This window comes from Cavia porcellus, unplaced genomic scaffold (assembly GCF_034190915.1).
Source record: "Cavia porcellus strain 051 isolate PalLab524CR breed Dunkin Hartley unplaced genomic scaffold, mCavPor4.1 scaffold_17, whole genome shotgun sequence".
Classification (NCBI taxonomy): Eukaryota; Metazoa; Chordata; class Mammalia; order Rodentia; family Caviidae; genus Cavia; species Cavia porcellus.
In genome coordinates, this window is record NW_026947500.1 from 9,237,626 (window position 1) to 9,253,291 (window position 15,666).

At 36.7% G+C, this 15,666-nt stretch overlaps 1 long non-coding RNA gene across 3 annotated transcripts in view; it reads right to left on the reverse strand.

Moving 5' to 3' along the window:
* LOC134471173 (uncharacterized) overlaps positions 1 to 15,666 on the reverse strand; it is a 159,830-nt gene that overhangs the window by 72,156 nt on the left and 72,008 nt on the right. The gene's annotated exons all lie outside the window — the stretch shown is intronic.

Below are 15,666 nucleotides of genomic sequence, written 5' to 3' on the forward strand. Positions count from 1 at the left end.
AATGCGTTTAAATGCTATGTGTCAAACACAAATAAGTAGTAGCTCGAGTCTGAAGTCTAAAATATTAAAGTTTTATTTTTCATTTTATGCTGAAAAGAAAATCTTTAGCATTAAAAATGTAAATATTATAGTGTAGAAAACTAATTTTATTGTCTAAAAAATGAGAACATGTTTCCAGAAAATAGAATGGAGCTATCATAAATGTCAGTAATCAACCCTGTAATAACAACTATGGATCATCTTTTTAAATAACATTGCTTTAAAAATAAAGATACAAAAATGAACCTTGTTTGGCTGAAATTGCTTCACTAAGTTAAAGCTCTCAAAATGAATTCCCAAGGACCAAAGTGGCAGTATACTTACATTCAACTTGGCATTTTCCATTTATTGCCTTGAACTTTAAATGGCAAAGTATTATTTTTATTATTAATAATAGCATTGAGCTACAAAAACATTGATATATGGATATTGGTTACAACAACCATAAAAAACTAATATACAAAATATAATTCACAAAAGAATTGAGACTATTTACTGATATTAACAAAGCATTTGTGACCTTGATAAATTTATGTAGAGCAGTTTTAATTGCATTAGCTATTAATATTAACCAGTAGGTGATTGATTGGTGGTCTGGGCTACTGTCACCTGGCAAGTGGCCAGTAGAGTTGGTCATGTCATATTATAGCACAGATGTGATTCTTCTGTGGGACATCTCCTGGAATAAAGGTTTTGACCTACTAGCCAGTCATAGAAATCATCCTACAACCACCACCCAGAGTGAGTAGATTCACAGGAAGAGAGAATCATACTTTTTACACAGCCATCAAAAAATTGAGTTGTAGAATACTAAACCCACATAAAATCTTTTACAATTACTGAATGAACAAACAGATAAAAAAAAAGAATATTTATAGCATAATTATACTTGGGTCATTGTACAAACAAGCAAATCCAAACATTTATAAAGAAGATATATACCAAGATCCTGGGATAGTAGATGACATGTTTTCATTTTTTACATAAGTCTTTGTTTTCCAAATAATTATACTCTTTTTTTTTTCCTGTTTTGAATTTTTTGTATTTATGTTCCAAATAGTTATACGTATTTATAACCATTGTGTTAGTAGCACAGACTACATGATGTAGTGGTAAAAACATCCCAGGATTTCAGTGGCTTTACCTAAGGAAAAATAATTTCTCACTTTAACAGTAGGACATAATGCTATTTTTATTAAATGAAATGTTACAAAAACATGAGTGCTAAGACTTACAGCATGGGCCTGAAGAAGAACCTCCTCCCCCTCCATACTCTCCACCCCGCCCTCCAGCCCTCCCCATGCCCCTTCACTGCTGAAGGGTGTCCCCCGACATAGAGTGAAGGAATGATAATAAACATACTCTACAACCACATTGGCTTAGTGAGCACACTGAATTTTAATTGTCAGTGATTACAGATAAAGAGGATAGTGAGAAACAGGGAACAACTTGAGACAGTGGTCCAGGAGGAACTGTATGACGAATGAAAGTAGAAACAGAAACCTAAAGGAATTGAGAAGCGAAGCCATGCAGGCATCTGAAAACAGAGCACCCCAGGCTGGGGACAGCAAACGCAAGACCTAGAGGCTGGAGCACAACACGAGATTCAAGGTGCAGCAAGGAGCTGATGGGGCTGCTGCGGGGCCAAAGGGGCCATGTGTGAAACACTATGAGGAAATAGCCAGGGTAACAGGATGACATTTCCCAGGTCACAGCAGGAAAGGATTTTTAATTTTATTCTTTGTCAAAAAAAAAAAAAAAAAAAACTACTAGCAAGTTCTGAGCAGAGAAGTAACATAATCCTGATTCCATTTTGAATGGTTTACTCTGGTTACTCTGTGGAAAATGGGAAGCCTCGGGCAGAAGGAGACTGGCCCTTAGGAGGCTGTTACAATAGGCTACGGGAGAAGTCTGGAGGTACAGCGATCAAGTGGAGGCGGTTAAAAACTAGATTGAAGACAGGATCATAAGCACAGCCAAGGGTATTTGCTGATGGACTGTATTTAAACCGTGAAAGAGAGGAATGGAGAAATGGTCTGGTATGACTTATGATCCACAGAGTATAAGAAAGCTCTTTTTGCATTAGTATTTATTTAGAATGGACGAAGCCTGAATAGCAGTTATACTCCTGCTTCATGTAGAATTTCCTTAAAGAAGCATATTTCTGTCCGGCAAGTCTATATGTTATAATTTCAAAATGAGTTCTAATTAAAAATAACCTGATGGGCTCACAACTTTTCATAGCTACTAAATTTCAGTGATATGCCTCTGTTGAGCAAGTATTACATGGAGCCTAAAACTAATCCCTTCTGACTCTTCTGAAGGGTTGATCTGGGGGAGCAAAGAAATAAAACAAGAACAGAACTGAAAATGTCACAGAAGGAGAACCCTCTTTCCCAAAAAAGCCTTCATTATGCTGATTCCCTTGCAACACTGTATTAAATACAAAAAATAGGATCCAGTTTTGCCTCAGCAACTCATTATATCCTGAAAAGAATTTTCTCGTATATAATCTGACTGTATGTTTAATACCAGTATGAATGGGAGGACATTAAGTCAATATTAAAACTGAAAATTTTATGTCATGAAAAGTAAAAAAATCAATAAACAGCTATAATCTTGTGAAACATAGATTTGACCATTAATCTTGGGAAGACAAAACATGAAAAGAAAATATTTATGACCTACGGAAAATTTTGACGGGAAATAAGATATAGAAAACAGCAAGTACACCTCAGTGGAATGATGGAGGAAAACAAAGACGGTGTATAAATCCTGCCTCCAAAGAAGACTTCACTGCAAGAAGAGGGACTGTGGTTAAGAGCTGCTCGTTGGACAGAAGCGGCAGCCAGACACCTTACACGGTTTCTCAGTCTTCCCTCTCCTGTCATCCGCTTGTTAAAATGAAAATCTTACTGCCTTTATGAAGTCTTCCTACTTTATTATCAGGACAATGTTTTCAAATCAAATAGTAAAGTAAAATAGAGTAATGGAAACATTTATTAAACAAATTTTGGGCTGAGCATTTTATATAGCACATGACCAATTCTCATGTTTAAAACAAACAAAAAAAGTCATGTCAAAGCTCTACTAAAGAAATTTCAAAAATAATCTAGAACAGACTTACATAAATCCTGCCTCTGTCTAATTGTGTGCTGACTGCAAAGCTGGAATAAAATACACTTTCTTCCTGCTATTTAAAAATAAGTCTTATAAAAGGTCAAGAAAAGCACCCTTTCTTTTATATAATGACAAATGTGAGTGGGAAAGATGGCAAGTACTGAATAATATATCCAGCACAGTTATTTTCCTTAATTATCTGCCTGTTTAAAAATCAAGGTTTACTCATTAATTCGTAGGTGATGATCTTTATTATCTCTTTCTCACTGTTAGGTGGAATAAATATCTCAGCTACTGGGTCTCACTCTGGATGGGGCGTGAAGATGAGGAAAAGGAGTGTTAGATTCTTGGGGGTAGCAGGAGTATAAATTGAAGCCCCCAAAAGGTGAATAAAATATCAAGACCTCTTCTCTCATTCTCTCCACCATGCCCTAACTCATACATGAATACTATGGCTTAAAAACCTCTGTGCTCTGTTTCTAAACATTCCCTATCTGAGGTACAATTATATAAGATCCAACTCCTAACCAACATGAGAGTGCTTCAGGAGAGTTGTTCACCCACTATTACCCACCTAAAAGATGAAGAGAAAACTTGAGGATCAAAGAATATTAAGTTTACTGACTTAATTTAGCAGCAGCACCTTGTCTTTGGATTCTCTTAGGAAGTGGCACTGTGTGAAAGATATTTATGACTTGCGGTCTTAACCAATTTAGAACGGATACTCAAGATACAAAATAAGAAAAACTGTGACACGGTGGTTCTACATTGGCAGTCACGGAAGCAAGTTTCTTGGGAAGAGCCTCGACAAGTCAGCTGCTGTCTGATAAGGAGCTGCTTGTTCAGCTTTGTGGTCCACTGTCCCAAAAGGAGAGCTGTTTGTCCAGATGGGCAAACCGTTTCACGGAACAAATCAGTGTCCAGAAACTTCCTGAAGTAAACAGTGGGGGGCTTTACTGGTTCATAGTCCTGTCTTTCTCAATAAGAATTTTTTGGAGTAAACACTGGAGCCTTGCTGACACAGGTGGCCTCATGATCACTTCTGAGAGTTAGGTTATGTGGATACAGGTGATCGTGTTCTACCTACAAGGCCACAGCTGACCTAAGTTCAGTTCATAATAAATAATGGGTGTGTAAATTCAATAATGCAAAAAGAGAGCAGAAAAGTTAGTTAATGCAGTGAGTGGGGAAATAATTCACTCGCAAGATCATTTTTTTACATGGAATAAGTAAGGAAGCAAAATAAGAAGTCAGGTTGAAATACATCACTAGAGAGCCAGAAATTGGAGGAGTCCAGATTCTGCTTATATGTGGTGCTTCCTGAGTGCCAGCAGCCATGGACCTATCCACTGATGAGTATCAATCATATAGACTTAAAGGCCACTTACACCCTTGTTTCTAATTCAGTCCCTAACCAAAAAGGGAGCAGGGGAAGAAGGCATCCTCTCCTGTAGGGTGGCTAAAAGGATGACACACACCGTTCTTGGACAGGACAAGCAGAGGGAGCCTGATGGCCCCCAAACTGGGTCACCTATTCTTCCTTCTGCCTAGGACATCTGCTATTCCTTGTTCTACAAAAGCCTTCAGACTCAGACTGAAAAATCAGCAATGTGTATTTGGGACTTGCCAGGTTCCACAGCTGCATGAGTTCCCCCTGGGGATAAATCACTATGTGTGTGGTGTGTGTACATATGTGTGTGTGTGTGTGTGTGTGTGTCTGTGTCTGTGTGTGTGTCTCTGTGTGTGTGTGTCTCTGTGTGTGTGTGTGTACACCTGCTCACGTGTTATTGGTTCCGTTTGTGTAGGACCTCTGATGAATATACAGCCAAACTCAAAGTGAGCGACATTACAAAAACCTGACAAGTACTCTTCAGGTATCAGAATTATGAAAGTTAAAGAAGAGAGAAACTTTCACGTAACTAAATGCAATATGGTATCCAAGAGTCCTGGAACACAAAGATGGTATTAGGGGGAAAAGTGACGAAATTCAAATAAGGTCAAATAAGATATATAATCCACTGTGACTAGATAAGATGTTATATAATAGGAAAAGCTCAGTGGAGGTTATACAAAGAATTTGTTTTGTACACTTTTCCCTAATCCTGTAGCTCTAGAAATATTTCAAACTAAAAAATTTAAATCTATTTTTAAATCTGTATACTTATCACTCAGTAATAGATAGATGTTCATTTGGCTGCCATTTGCTCTGTCTTTCTAGATGCATCATAATTGAGACAACCAACTGAGAAAGGCTGACTTGGGGTAGCATCCGCCCTCTGTTTGGGCTGTCCTGACTCAGGGAAACCAGCTGGAAACCACGACTTCCTACAGGATCATCAAGCGCTCTAAGTTTAAGGCAGTCTATGTGAGAAAGCAGAAAGTCAGAGAACACCTCCCAAAACAGGAAGAAGAGCCTGTCTGCTTAAATCCCAGGGCTGTAGTGTGCAGAGAGAGTGGTACCTGAACACCTCCAACAGTGTCACCAAATTCGGGCCCTGCAGATTGTGATGCTGGTGAAATACAATAGAGAAGACTGTGATTTGAGAAGCAGATAGTACAGTCATCTGAAGATAGCCAGGGATTTATGTTTTAATCTGTGAAGGCACCAGGAGTTAGTCTGTTAGTCATTAGTTTATAATCCATGGTAAGCCACAGAGTTTAAGGGAGAAGGTGAAGAAGCATTTTAAGGTATCTGTCTAGCTCAGCATCAGGTCAGAGAGATATTAGCTTTAAGGCAGATATCCCATTCAGGAATAAAGAACCAATCTTTGGCATGTTTTGGAAATAACATCACAACCTGGAATATTTCAAAACAACAGCTTTTCCAGGATTAAAATTATGCCTCCTGGAAGAAAATGGAGAGCAAGTATCATGTTTCTGCTAAATGTCTGAGCTCCAAGCCTAGTGTGTCATTTTGTGTGATTTATTTATATAGAAGCATATCTCAATATTTCCTCTGCACCACAGATTTTTGAGTCCATAAGAAAGAAAACCTCTTGTGCTTAAAAGAGAACAAACTTGGGGAGATAGACTATTCATCATGGAAGTGACTTTGAGAAACTAAATTGAAATAAGGAGAGTGGCAGCATGTCAGGTTAAATATATTTTTGAAAAGAGATTCAAATATGTACACTGAAAATAAGGGCATTGCTTTAAATAATCTAAAATATACATGTAAAACTTAAATATTTGTAATGCAGTAGAGTTCAGTATTCTATAAGTAAAACAATAAAATGTGATATTGAGAATCTTCAGAAGATTCAAGGTTGGTTCCAGAAAATAAAACATGGAAGATTCTTTTGTTAGACGGCATTTTAACTAAATATGTGACATGGGAACTACTTCTCTTTATTCAGGCGCTGTAACCTCTCTCTGAGGATCTGACTCTTGTAGCAATGGCCAAAAGAGGAAGCCCCAAACACTCATAATTTTTCATGATAAAAGTATTTTGCACAGAGAAACAAAATTATTCTTTTATATTAAAATACCATAAAAGATTTTATAAACTCAAATACCGAAGGGCATAAGAATTCATAACAGAGCCATTACGTCAATGTGAAATTCAGCAGTTTATTTCAGTTACGCAAGTCTAACAATATCCAAAATAAAATACAGAAGAAAATGTTTCAACGTAGTATGAATTTATTTAAAAAAGTCATATTATTTTGCAAAATCCTTCCGTCCTTTTCTTGCAAGCATTTTTATATTATACTTTCATTATCTCTTAGATCATGAAATCAAGCGTCCATATCTGTAAAAGTCCATTTCCTGACCACCTCATTCGGCTCTAACTTTTCTCCGTGATTCAAGAAATAGCACTTGAGCAAAATTAAACATCTCCACCAGGGAGAAAGTCAAGCAACACAGTCTATTATAAAGAACACTTGTGTGCTATGGAAACTGCTATAATGGCATCCTACTTCGTAATGACTATTCCCAGGTATAGAATTTACAGGCATCTTTTCAAACCAGGCAGAATTCTGACCATCTTGGCTGCATCTATTTTATCATCTTTCAAGCCTGATAAGCTGTTCCTTTCATAAGGATAATGAGTGTCATTCTAGATTATACAGCCCAGCTACATCTATTCTCCCTTATTTTCTAGACATTACACTCATTGTATTTCACAGCATGACCCTCCAATCAAGATCCTGAATATTGCCTCATGATAAATATCACCCATAAAAGAAAAATGGTCCACTGCCAAAAGCATTATCACAGCTTGGGCCAATCTCTGTGAACAACACTTCTCATTGTTTACTGTTTTCCTTGGACAAAGGTGTCATTGAAATTATCTTTTCAGACTTAGAGACATCGCATCCAGGACTTGCATAAACACATCAGTTTAATGGAATTAATGAATAAGCTTTCCCTGGACACTCCATCACTGGATTTATTCTGTCGTTCTGCTTGTCATTCCTCACACTGCTCAGCACTCCTAGCTTGTAGCATGGAACAGTGTGATCCTGCCCCAGACTCTCAGGCAAAGCAGAGCTTACAATACCAGCCACAAGACATCTCAACTAGCCAGGATGTCCAGACTACAAAGCATTCTAGAATCACAGACCTACAAAGCACCGAGAGACTCTAATCAAGCAGCAAGAGTTCATCTAATCAAGTTCCCCATGTTACACACAAGAATATTGAGGCCTGGGGAGATAAAATGAGTTCTTTACATCCATATAGCCCCTAGTCACAAATCAAAGGCTTGGAACCAAAACTCTTAGCTTCCATGATGCTATATGTGCTTTGCTATTCATATTAAATAAAGTTTTTAATACTTGAATAACAAAATTTTTTGCTGTGGTACTTTCCTAAACTTTATTTCTAAATATGCTTTTAAAAATACAACCCACATTTTATCCTTGTACCGTTTCTGTGCATTAGCAACAACTGAACCTTTCTTGGATGACTGATCTCTCTAAAAGTTGGCATTTGCAGTTGAGTGATCATAGTATAGTGAGGTCGGGGGAAATGTAAAACATGTAGGAGACTAGATAAAATCTATAGCGACCTCAACCAAATTACCACTTTAAATGCATATGGATCATCTTCTTGTGGTTTTCTTCTCTCTCGAAAGGTCACATATTAAAAAGTTGAAATAGCTAATGATTTCACATAATTGAATTTTTTTTGTATTTATTTTGGACAAATCTTGATGTAACACAGAGTTAATTCATTCTCCAACTCCAAACAATTTTTTTTCAATGAAACCCACATTCTATTTAATTTAGCAAGTATTCCCTGGCTCCTATGATATAGATTGTGAAAGAGGGAGGAAGAGGGAAATCAAGATACTCTAATATAGATAGATAGATAGATAGATAGATAGATAGATAGATAGATAGATAGATGATAGATAGATGTAGTTTGCATCTATATTCTTTCCTTTCTGCTCTACTCATATAGAATCTCTAAGTTGTACCTCTGTATCTTAATCATCATCACCCACTTTTAAAATAGTGTGATCTTGTTATGACACTAGTATGCTTCTGTCCTCTAACCCTTCTCTTCTTTTTTTTTTTACATATCACCTTTTTCCCTGGTAGATTACTTTTTGTTACTGATTTTTATTCTAAATATCAGTGTAGGTGGTTCTTTCAATAATGAACTGCCCTTGTCTCTTAGCCTTTATAGATCTGTAAGTGTCTTTATTTTTTCTCTGTCTTGAATGAAGTTACAGCTCACTAATAAATCTCAGGCTGATATTTCTGTCCCCTCAGATACGGGAAGGCATCACTACATTGTTGCCTGGCATCTACTGTTGTAGCTTCCCAGTCTAATTTTTGCAGTAACCTGTTTCACTCACTGTTAAAATTTTACTCATTGTTAAAGTTTTCAGTCTTAGCAAAATTGTTTCTGCACTGCTGTCACATCTTTTGTTGTTTCATTGTGATTCATCTAAATATGGATTTATTTTCTTAGTTCTTGACATGTACTTTTATCTGAGGATATATAGGCCTTTTTTAATACTATTAGATTGTATTTTTCTTTCCACATTTTTTTCTTACATTCCCAGTACTTTCTTACTCTAGAAAGCCTGTTAAATATTTATTGAAACTTCTCAATTATGTTTTCATATCACTTATATCTTCGTACTTTTAAAAATATTCTCATTTTTTAAAAAACTAGCACTATGCTATCTTCAATAAACATTCCTCACTACCATCTTCTAATTACACGATTTTTTTTCAGCTCTCTCCAATCTTGAGTTTATGCTGACTTTTTTCTTTTCAGTGATTAATTTTTCTTCCCAAAATTTTATTATGGTTCTTTTTTCATATTTACAGGGCCTTCTTCCATTCCTGCCCTTTTGTGCTCAGAATTGTCATTTAAATGTTATTTCTATTGTCTCTGACAATCGTAAGTTTATCAGACAATACCTTTTTTAATAAATTGAGTGAATTCACTTTATAATAGATTTTTTGATATCTAGGCTTTAGTTTTCTTTGAGTGATTTAATATTTGAGCTTGGATATTCATCTTGAATAGAGGACGGGCTCTTCTTCACCCTCTGCATGTTTGCACATCTCCAATTCTAAAGTGCTTTGATCTTACTCCCACCAGTCCCTCAAACTACCCTTGACATATGGTACAGGACTCTTTATTTATGAAGATCAGAAGGATATCACTTATTGGCATTATGGAACTAGTTGGCAATTTGTTTCAGATCCTGGTTAGTAGGCAACATCAGGGATATTGTCACTTCCTTAAATATATGCATTTATAGCCTTTGCGGACATTTTGACACCAAGGGATTTAAACACCTGACTAATCCTTTCTGTCTCTGGCTCCTGGAGTCCGGTACAACTTATTCTTTGCTCACCATTGTTTATTTCCACTTAATTTTGAGGCCAAAATAATATTAAGTTCAGCATGGTTATTATAATAGTGATTATATCCACCTAACAAATATTTACACATTTCCTCCCAAACACTTCGTAGGATTTTACCTCTTTATCTCTGTGTGACCTTGTGATTTGCTTTAGTGAATGAACTATGAGCTGGCATGTCCTCTAGGTGACGAGTAGAAAGCTACAGTATGTCTCATCATCCTCCTTTCCCTCTGCCATAGCAACTGGTGACGCCCCTGTGATATTCCTGCCATGACTGACGAGTCAAGGTGAGGGAACCATGGTGCAAAGTCACAACAGGAAAGTAGCTTGAGCAAGAAATTAATTTTTCTGTTGTAAGTCACTGAGATTCTACTGTAGCCTAACCTAGGCCAGCTAGTCAGATGCATCTGTGCTTTTTAAGTTTTTTCAAGTTTTCAGCTGTTATGGTTATATGATTACAGCTGAGAGATGCTTCAAAGTATGAATTTACAATGCAATTTTGCTGGTAGTTAAATCTGTTTCTGTGGAACTTAGATGTTGTGGTTTAAACAAAATAAATATGCATGAAACATTCAGTGAACATTACAAGTGTGTATTTACGTGTCAAAGTATGTGGCTTCAGTTTTAAAAGGCTATAAACTGCTAAATAGAATATCTCAAGTTCTCTGTCACTTGTTTCAACTCAGAGTATTTCGTGCACATGGAGAAAGCCTTTTGATCCCCTTTTTGTCTGTGAAAGTTCATTAGCAGTTATCGGGGACCTGGTCTAGGACCACTGATCTCCAGATCAGAGGTACAATGACAGAATAAAACAGAGTTACAAGGGGCACCAGGATGATCAAAGCCCAGCGATAGATTAAGGCAAGAGTTGCAGTGTCCTTGGCCTTCATTAGGTACACAGCTTGACTGCAGGAACCTTGGGAGTGAACTGCTGACAGAGGCAAGGTTCAAGGGTTGAGGAACAATGCATTTTGGAGAAAGCACACAGAAGCAGATCATAGTTATCTGATTTCTGCTACTAGACTACTGAGCTAGGAATGGATCCAAGTGCTCAGCTGCCTTGTCTTACTCTGGGGCAGCAGAACTTCACGGACCTCTCTAGTCTTAGCTCTGGCCACTGACTTAAAGGCTAATCTGTAAACCAGCTGCAGACCTCAACACAAGTCATTAGGTCCAGGACAGACTCTCAATTTATTTTTGTGCCAATTTATTAATATTAATTATTGCCTGCTCTGTACCACCTCAAGCTGGTCCTAAGCAACCAGTAAATTTATGACTTTTATTATTATTCAGTAAATTCTACTGGGTATTTCAAAAATACCCAGTAGAAATTCTGGCCAGGAATTTCAATAGATAAAGTTACATATAGACAAATTTTCCTCTTCTGTTTCTTCTCTTTTCTGTGTCTGTTCTTTTTTCTTTAATCTGTCTGTAACACACCCTTTCTTCCTATGGAAGCTCTTTGTCTTGTGGTTTTCCACCTGAAAATTTGCAGTCACTGAAAAGCCTTTATCTTAGTTCAGACTTTACTGTCAATCATGGCTGTCATAATCTAAACTCATATTATACCGCTTAACAGTCCCTCCTACCTTGGTTAATAATAGCATTGTAATTATACCTTTATTTATCCCTTTAAGGAACATTTGTTGAACATCTATAACAAGCATTTTCTACATTAGAGACAAAGGATAAAAACAGTATCATTTCCTAATCTTGAAGAGTTAAAAATCTAGAAAAGTCAAAGGTTACTAAAGACACAAATGTTAATACAAAGAGCAAAAAGTAACATTTTTCTGTGAGTGCAGGAAAGAGGAAATTAATGCACTGGGCTTTCACTGTAGACTGAAAATGCTTTGCCCCTGATTGAGGCCTGCCATATCCAAGAAATATGCAAGAGCTATATTTTTCCAACCAAATAATTTTCCCAGTGTCATGGAAATCATGGCGCATGGATAGCCACATACATTTCTTGGTAACATGTGCCCTTCTACTGGTCCTTCATTTTAAATTTATAATTATATAACAGTATTCCTCCACCTTTGACAATAAAAAATGTGTTAAAGTTTCTATATTTAGTTTGTCTGTTAGATGCTTTCCTGGATATATTATTTCTAGAGGGTACTTTCAGTTCCAAAGCAAGCAAGCCAAAAGTTGCTTTGGTCTCCTTGTTTTTCAGTTGTGAGAATCTTTTCTAATAAGTGCCAGTAAGATTCTCAGTAGTGACTGGGTAAGAGATCCAAGAGGTTATTTCCTTCTACCTTAACTCCAAGTTAATACAACACTCAGCATCTACACAGTGCTTTGGTTTTCACAAACCTACTCACACTAATTTTTTTCCTGAAACCAGCCTTATGAAGGATTCACATCAAATCTGCACCTACAGTCTGTGCCCTTTTGGCTACGTTCTGGGATACAACAAGGAGGTCCAGTCTGAACGGCCAGCAGAATCGCCTTCCCGCATGCGTCCAGTTCTAGAAATACTGTAATCTTTAGCACTGTTTCCTCTAAGGATTGTTTGGAAGTCAAACTGATCATAAAGGTTAAAAAACTATTTCCTTTTCATAAAATGGCACATATCCAAAAAATTCTGAACCCAGGGTTTGAAAGAAGAGAAGACAATCAGGTTGCAACTGAAGGCAGATAGAAGGAAACAGAAAATTCTTCTTCCAGTCCCTGAATGAATACTTGCTTTTCTTCATCACAAGTTTCTATATTTCCAGGGAAGAAGAGCACCAAGTTTTATTGGAATTGTTTTCCTTTGTGTTTTCTAAACAGTATTAGAGTAATCATCACAAGCCAGAGACCTACTCAGAGTACCTTCTATACTGTGATTCTGCTTACAATAAATTGACAAAAGGAAGAAATCACAAGTGAGTTTACAAAAATCACCCAGAAATTTTGAGTTTCTACCTCCATTAACAAATTTGGCATTTCCTTCACCACTGTCTCTGTCTATTCCTCTCAGTTCAGTCTTCATCTAAATCTTTTTAAACTACACACAAAAATCCTTTCCACATGTGCGAGCATAGCTACATGACTTATGACACAACCAGGAGACAAACAAATGCATTGTTAATTTTAAAATCATAGCCTCAGTGATAGTTTAATTTCTTTTTGCTGAGACAGGATCTAACCATGTAGTTTACTAGGTTAGCCTTGAACTTACTATGTAGGCTGGGCTCAAACTCATAGCAATCCTCCTGCATCAGCCTCCACGTGCCAGGATTACAGGTGTGAGCCACCACATCTGGAGATACTTTGAATTTTTGTCAGCATCACATTGAATTCTTGAATTTAATTTCCTTAGAGAAAAACAATAGTGTAATTCGTCCATTAATCTCAGTCTTGCTGGGGATACAGCTCAGAGGCACAGTGCCTATGTGGCAAGTGCAAACTTGTGAGTTTAATGCTCCGTACCAAAAAAATGTTTTTAAATTTCACTCTTGCATTCCATATTGTCTTCAACTTCTGTGGACACCATTACATGGTAGGTCGCATTTTTCTTTATATAAAAATATCCTGTCTCAGGGCTGGAGGTTTAGCTCAGCGGCATAAGTGCCTGCCTTGCAAGCAGGCAGTTGTGAGTTCAATCCCTGGTACCAATAAAAAGGAAAAAAAAAATATATATATATCCTGTCTCCACAGGAAAGATTCAGAAGGATGTGAGAAGCAAAAAAGAACATCAAAAAAGTCTTTTCTTCAATCATTTTTTCCTGGATTTTTACAGAAAAAAAATCACCAAAAAAAAAAAAAAAAAAAAAACACCCAACCCAACATTTCCCAAAGTGTGGTATGCATTTTGTTGATGGCACTATAACAAAAATGGCCCCCCGTCAGTATACTTCAGTTTCTTAGCTGCCCAGGTAACAGTTGCTGTTCCAGATCTGGCTGTTTCTTAGAAATGGCTGGTCTAGAGAGGAAAGAAAGTGCTCTAAAGGATATAACTGCAAGTGTGTTTAGGTATGTAGGATAGATGACCATATTACTAAGTTTTTGTTGGATCATTGAATACAACTGTTTGCAGTCTCATTGTTTGAATGTCCACTTTGTATGCTTTAATTTTGTAATTTGAACAACTATTTCTAAGATGACAAATGTAATCTATTAACTAGGGATTTCTTACTGTTTATTTTTTTTTTAATTCTGTATTACTTGTACCATTTTACTGTTTTTTTTTTTTCCTTTAAAAAAAAAATAACTGGTCAGTTATGTGGGGATTTTATAAAGCAATCCCCAACTGACAAGCAATTCTGCCTCTGTACTTCCTGCTTGCTTATCCCATATAAGCCCTAGATCACCAGAGTGATCTGATATGACCTGATATTCAGAGAATGATCCTGATTTGTGCTGTCAATATAAATAAATCTGCCTTCAAATCCTAAATGTCTTCAGTGTTTTTGCATGCATTTATAATACAAATTGCAAACTGCATAAATGGTGACAACAGACTCAAGAAAATATAGCTCTTGGTATGATTATCACTGGTAATCCACATATAAACTATCATTAATTTGGTATGTATTTATTCATTATCAAAGTTCCATTTTGTTGATAGTGGCATTACTTCTTTTTATTATTTTACATTTCCTTTTCAAGTATATTTTAGGAGCTAATTGCGATAATGAAATATGGCAGCTTAGAAAAAGTGAACAGTTGGTACCCACATATGTAAGGACCATGAAGAGGGTGTATTTAAAAATGGGGTTCATAAAGGAATGCTTCTAGACTGCCTCATTTGATATATGAGAACCACAGAGATAAGGTGATTTGCCAAAACCATCTGCTCTTTATTCAGTTTGACCCTACTCCTTCCTTAATTCTGTCTTTTCACAAGAATATTCATTAAAATATTCTATTAAAATAGAATGTACTCAAATTTGGTGAGAAATGTGACAAAATTTTAAAAAACATATTAAAAGTTTCTTTTTGAAAGAAATAGCTGTTGTTCTCACCAAAGGCAGGGAAATTAACTCGCCGCCATTCCCTTTCCCAAAGAAGATTATTATGCCATTTCTTACAGGTGCACTGAGTCAGAACTGCAGAGATAATAGGTTATTATAGGAAAATTTGGCTTTGACATTTTTATGATAAATTTGAAGTCAATTAGATGAAACATAGTCTATTAGATAAAGCGAGTGTACCAATTACTGTGAAGATGACCTACTGTTAATAATATAATTGAAATTAAGAGAGAGGAAGGCTTAGCCCTCCAGAAACTGATTAAATCAGAAACAGTAATACAATCTTGTAAACATTTGTGCTTTTAGCTATTTTCAGTTGTTCTAAGATTTCTTCCTAATCAAATGTCATTGTTGTGTGCTTTTAAAACCCTGCCCCATGATTAGCTTCAAGATGTTGCAGTTCTTGGCCATAAAATGCAAATTATAACAAAAGCACTACATATCTCTTCATTAGAATGCAAGACATGCAGACAGGTAGCACAGGTGCTTCAAAAGACGACATTTTTGAGATAAAACGCCAAGTCTGAGCTAGGTAAGTAATGACTGCTTTTTAGTTCACCCTGGAAGGGGGGTAAGCTAGAGTCCCCAGAAGGGGGTAAAGGAACTCATCCACAGAGCCTGCTGCCCACAGCTTCGCAGGAGCTGTCCGTGGCCAGCTGCCAAGGTGCTTCAACCTCAGTCGAATAAAACGAGAACAAGTGTGTTCCAAG